Below are 6650 nucleotides of genomic sequence, written 5' to 3'. Positions count from 1 at the left end.
GAAATGACCTCCACAATCCGTGGATATGAATCTCGTCGAAAGTTTGCGAAATCAACTAAAAGCGCAGCTTACTAAGTATGCAAGTCCGTCCAATGGAGTACATGAGCTATGAAAGCAAACCAAGGATATATGGGAGGCTATACCTCCAGAATTTTTACAGAGATACAAATAAGGTATGCCAAAGTGCATCCAGGAACTAAAAAAAGCAAAAGTATATTGAACATTGTGTTAACAATTCTTTTTTTTTCGTGAAAATTTTCAAAAAGTTATTAAAAATATATAAGTGCAAAACTGTAACATATGCCTTAATGTACATTTTTGTCTGCTGGTTTTATTATTGTTGTTGGATTGACTTAAAATATTTATGAGAGACGGAGTAGGAGTGTACCAATTGGAATATACAACATAAGTATGAATGTCGTTAGAACTTGGAAAGATAGCGGTGGCTGAAATAAAAAGTGTTACACCATGTTACAGTTTTGCTCGTCACTCTACATAGATAAATATATATTAGATAATAAATTTAATAGTTGCGTAGTCGTATTGCAATAGTTTTGAAAAAATATTTTTAAAAAGTATGCGTATTTTTAAAGAAAATTGTTTGTACATCACTATTATATAAGTGAATTGTGTTATTTATTATTACCCTCTGAAGGTATTATATTCGTTTTTGATTTTAAAAACTATATTATAACAAGATCTCATTTTTAAAATCAAAGATTTGTTAAATCGATTTCATGAATTTTATTTAAAAAAAATGGCGATTTTTGGCGATTTTTTTTCAGAAATTGCGCTCTTTATTTAAACAATCTGGACGCCCTGCTGCAGGGTAACTTCTCAATGTGTAAGCATTCCGAAATCAAATCGAGACAGTCTAGTACCCTTTTTGTCAATGTATTGTGTACGGGAGTGCAGTTTTTGTGCATGTGTTTTGTACATGTTTCTTTATAAACGTATGTGTTCCTTTTCTGTACTGTAGTGTTTTCGGACGGTACTACCTCTTACTCCCATTTCACAGCCAGAATAAACGTAATGCGTTTAAAATATTCGTTAACATATCATCAGGAACGTTCTAGAGAATAAGTAAACAAAAAAGTTTATTACAGCCATTAAAAAGTTTTTTTTTAATGTTATTTATTTTCAATACAGAACAAACCAACGACGCTATTTTTCTCAGGTGCATTTTTGGACCAGCGTGGGCATACATATGTATATGCATGTATGAATGTGTATCAATGAAGTTGTGAGTGCTTGTTGAGATAAATCATGTTTTATAAAGTAATTTTGTTAGCTTATAACTGCGCAACTGCAACAAATTTTGCGTTATGTTAGCGAGGAGCAAAATTTTTATATTGATAGGGTTTGAATATGTAGTAGCAAACAAGAAATAACCTCTCATAAGTACATAAACTAATTTTTTAGGTTAATTTTCTATTCCTTCTTTTACTTTACGACCGTTAAATTTGTGTAGTTTGATTAATAACCAAACCTCCAGAGGTGAGTTAATTTACAGTGCATAAGTAGACGTATGGAAATTGCCTTTAAATTACAGCAGTTTTGAAGTATTCATACTTAAATCAGTTTTTAGCAGTTTAGAAACATCATTATCTACGTACATACATATTTGTATTTATATATTCCACGCTTTAGCAACTTGCAGCTTCATTGAAATCTTATAACATTTCTATAAACTTGCCTTTTAGCTAAAGCTTTGAGCTTATTTGAAACAAAATTTAAATATTAATTCACCTGAAATTTATAAGTAAAAATTTGAAAATAGAATTATATAATCTGTAAAATAATTCCATCTCTTCGATTTTAGTTTCCCCGTTTGCCGATATTAAGAAAATGTGTTTACGTATATGTAAATATGTATATAAGTTATGTGAGATCAAATCACAAAAATTGTTTTATAATTACGTTATTAATTTGTGGTTACTACGCAAGCATTTGCTCTGGTCGTTAATCGAGTTGATTATGGAGTCGGCTAGGTAAAATTACTTTAATTAAATCCAAGTGAACTCGAAATCATTGTTGCTAAATTAAGACACCATATCTGGATGTTTCGAGATCATCTGGCGCAAGGTAAATAATGATATTGTATGGAATTTTGTAATGTACTCTCACATTTCTGAGTAATTAAGAATAGGTGTTATAATTGTGATGAATTTACCCACTACGAAACAATATTAAGAGTAAAAATTCGGCGGAAAGGTTGTTGAAGCAAAAATTGCCTGCCAAATTAGGGGTGTATATAATAATTTGTTTTTTAAAAGTGATACACCTGTCAGCCTTGTACTACAGAGCCATGGTTTTCACCGGCCAAGCGTTGAAGAATTTCTTTCTCAAGTAGCGCTACTACTAGTAACTTCAATTGTGACCAGATTGCAGAAAAGTGGGCTCCAAATAAAGGTAAATTTGAAAATGAACTACGGGGAATATCTTGAATATTTAAAAAATTAATGATGGTCAAATATTTGCCAAAATAGAAAAAAAAATCCAACAAATATTAAAAAATACGTACGTATGTAATATGCATAAAATAATGTGATTTTCATTATGCGTATATGTATGTGTGTTGCTAATATTATATATTTTCTATACGAATCGATTTGAAGCGTAAAACAAAACCGAATCCAAATATAATTTAATTGATTGATCTCTATATCGTTACTAGACACGAATAAAGGCGCGAGCTCAAGAGTTGATCGCGAAAAAAGACGCATAAAAACAACTTCAGCGAAGAAAGGCGCCTAAACTTAGTCGAAAGACGCGTTAACCTATTTGGCGGCGTAAACTTCGCGGTAAACAGTGTTTGCGGGTGTAATAGTATGTACATTCCCCAAACAGTTTATGTGGAACAATGCTAAAGTGACAGTCCTTGGCTAGATATAAATCTATGTTTACGCGTCTTTTTTCGCCGAAGCTTTTTTACGCGTCCTTTTTCGTCAATGCGTCCTTTTTCGCCATCAAAATAATGGCGCGCCTTTATTCGCGTCTAGTAACGATATGTGTATGTACACTAGACCACGTAAAAAAGAATCCTTAATTGCGACCGGAACCCAGCTCAAGTTGTAGTATTTGCTAAAGTTATGATCCTCCATGAATCTCAACTCTATACGATAATTCTAAGAGATCGCGCATCAAGCATTTTATCCCCTTAGAAATAACACGTAACGATAATGAGTTCTTATCTTGAGGCAAATATATTTTTTTAGGTTCAATCGAGACATCCAAAGCTGTAAGAATACATTGATTATACGCCATTTAAGTGTTATGCTGGCGCAGATTCTTAAGATTCCAATATTTTTTTTTGTACATAAGTAATTACTAGATTTTGAAGCATCTGAGCCTGCATAGTACTTAAATAGAATGTCATCAATGATGTCAGATAAAACGCCTGCTTCGCTTTGCGTGGCGGATTCGCTTTGACAGATAAGATGAAATATATAAAAATTCACAACGCACGCCACATAGATCGTTTTAGCTACAGTGAGAAGTGAAAAGATGACCAACTCCCATCTTTTTGCGCGCGTTGATCATCAACTGGTTTAATATTCACTTTTTTTCATCAAAACTCTAGTTTTCATGCAGAAACATACAATTTATGCCCCTATTACAGTTTACAACTTAGCTCCACTTCAGTTAAAAACTTACAATTTGGTATTTATTACACTGTGAGACAAATGGTAGGGGTCAGTGATCGGGAAGGGTTCAAACTACCGGGGAAAGTTATATCGGTAAAAAAAGACGTTATACGTGTCCCGGCGTTCCGCCGGGTCACGTCTAGGAATCGAGATATATCGATTTGAAGTTAGTAACTATCATATAGGGGAAATTGTCTCATTTGGTGGTCTTTTTTTTGACATAACTCGAGAACCACTAGTCCGATTTTGCTCAAACAAATTTAGAAAAATTAAAAATTACAATTCCTTTAATCTGTTCATATAACGTTTTTCTATATAATCAACAGTTTTGCCGGTAAATATAAATGTATTAAGAAAAAAAATATTTTTTGCCTAAAATATTAAATTTTTTATTTTTTAAATTCATAAAAAATCCAAAACGGAAAAAAAGGCAAGTCGTATTACTTTCACGCAAAGTCACATAACCTTTAAGCAAAATGAGACATTAATTGTGAATAAAAGCGAAACGCGTCCATCGATTTCCATGATCTATGATCTATTATGAATTTAAAAAATAAAAAAATTTAATATTTTAGGCAAAAAATATTTATTTTCTTCATACATTTACTGTTACCGGCAAAACTGTTGATTATATAGAAAAACGGTATATGAACAGATTAAAGGTATTGTAATTTTTAATTTTTTTTAATTGTTTGAGCAAAATCGGACTAGTGGTTCTCGAGTTATGTCAAAAAAAAGACCACCAAAGGTGACAATTTCCCCTATATGATAGTTACTAACTTCAAATCGATATATCTCGATTCCTAGACGTGACCCAGCGAAACGCTGGGCCACGTATAACTTGTTTTTGACAGGTATAACATTTCCCGTTGGTTTCATCCCATCCCGATTATGACTGTCGCATAGTGTTATCGATAACAACTCAACCTATGAAAAAAATTTTGGTTGTATTTATATCGTGTTACAACTTTTTTGTGGAACTAAGCTAAGATCCCATTATCGCGCAATGGGCCGATTTTCGGCGCATTTCATGTACGATAGTGTGAACAAACTAAATTTTTCGAAATGCGGTAATCTGAGCCGAAATTGTGCTGACTATAAGCAACCAAAATTAATATTGATGTACCGATAATGTGAACACTCTTTTGCTCGTTTTAGAACAATCGAATTGTAAAAAAATGCGGCGAATTCTATCGAGCGATCAAAGTCGACAATTTGTTTATTGTTATTATTAATCCAGCACGATAGTGTGATCATGTTGTACCGTTTACCGTCTCATATTTAATTTGGCCGATATGTACCAAAAAATATTGTCACAATATATGATGATAATGGGACCACTCAAAAAGCAGTTATACAAATTCTTTTAACATATACCAATCAATCACGATGAAAATCGGTACATATTTTGCTATTTGCGCTGATAGTGGGATCCTAGTCTTACCCTTTACCACCCTGTGCTAGTCCGTTTGACAAAAATATCAAAATTTTACAACTCATTACTATTAGTTGTTTCGAACAAATTTGTAAGCGAAAATGGGAAGCGGGTAGTTAAATTTTTTTTTTGTCTAACAGCCGCACTCAGAAATCTTCATTAAATTAACTCTATCGGGCACTTAACTAATGATCGTTAATCAGTTAATTAATGTTTTCTCTCAGAGTTAAAAATTATGAAATGAAAAATTTAAGTATGGCCCCAGTTGCGGCCCTTTTTTTGTGGTATCACTTACTTTTTTCGTTCAGTTTGAAATCAATAAAATAAAAATAAGTATTTATATGATTTTGCGCCGCACTGCCTCAACAGTCACAATGGCTGAGTGAGCAGAGCACTGACGTGCCATTCAAGAGATCCGAGTTCGATTCTCGGCAAAGGTTTTTTTCTTTCTTTATGAGTCAGAATTTCTGAAACGGGCCACTTGAATTATGTCATATTTTATTTCTAATCAGTAGTGGTATTTTTTGATAGCCATTGGCAATACAAACAAATGTGTAACTTCCCAACAAGCATTTCAGTAAATGTTTTTAAAAATAACTTAAAGTAAGTTTGCTATAATAAGCGTTAAATAAGCATTTTTACACCCGAGCGCAGTTGTGCACAAGGGTATTATAACTTTGTTCACATTTCGGTTGTTTGTAACAGGCAAAACGAATCGAGATAGATATAGACAAATGTATACAATTTTCTTTTCCGCGTAATAAAGACTAGGGTGGTCTTGCTGGGATTGACAACAAGACCCTGCAGAGTGCACCAGTCATCAATCTTATTCAGGATTTTCTGTGTCCTAACACAAACCTCCCTGCGAGATTTACCTGATGAGTGTGCATAAACATCATCCGCGGTAACTTGGATGTGAACGGAGTCTTGCATTTCCGTTAGTAGAAAGTCCACTACCAAACACCAGAAGAGAGGTAAAAGTACCGCGCCCTGAGTGCATCCTCTCCCAACCTCTTTCATAGTACAAAGTCTAGCTTCATTCCATGGTCAGCAACCTTTTAGACAACATGAAGTGTATCCACCTTATGATGGTTTCGTCCACTCCATGTTTTCTGACCACAAAGCACGTAGAGTCAAAAGTATCGTTGTCAAACACCCCCTTAATATCAACAGGTCATGTAGAGCTGATTCACAGGACTGGCTTTTTGCCAACGCATAGTCATTTTTTCCTGGTTTTAGAATGATGATTTCCTCAACTTTTCTCCAAAGAGTGTGAAGGTAGCCAAATGCCAGACAGGCCCTAAAGAATCTTATTAAAGCTCCTTTAAGTCTGTCTTAACCATACTTTAGGATTTTCGGATACACGCTATCTAGACACGGTGACTTAAAGTCGTCAAAAGAGGCTGAAGAAAACCTCACTGACTCCGCAGTCACCACCCGTGATGCTATGCACCAGTTTAGTCCGGTTTTTCTTCTCGTCGAGCTGTCTACCGTATCTCTACCTGCGTCGAGAATTGTGCTGCTAGCCGGAAAAAGACTTTCCAAGAGAGTTTTGGATCGGTGTTGCC

This window comes from Rhagoletis pomonella, unplaced genomic scaffold (assembly GCF_013731165.1).
Source record: "Rhagoletis pomonella isolate Grant_MI unplaced genomic scaffold, Rhpom_1.0 Rhpom_scaffold_00251, whole genome shotgun sequence".
Lineage (NCBI taxonomy): Eukaryota > Metazoa > Arthropoda > Insecta > Diptera > Tephritidae > Rhagoletis > Rhagoletis pomonella.
The sequence above is the reverse complement of the archived record's forward strand: the minus strand, read 5'-3'. Positions refer to the sequence as shown.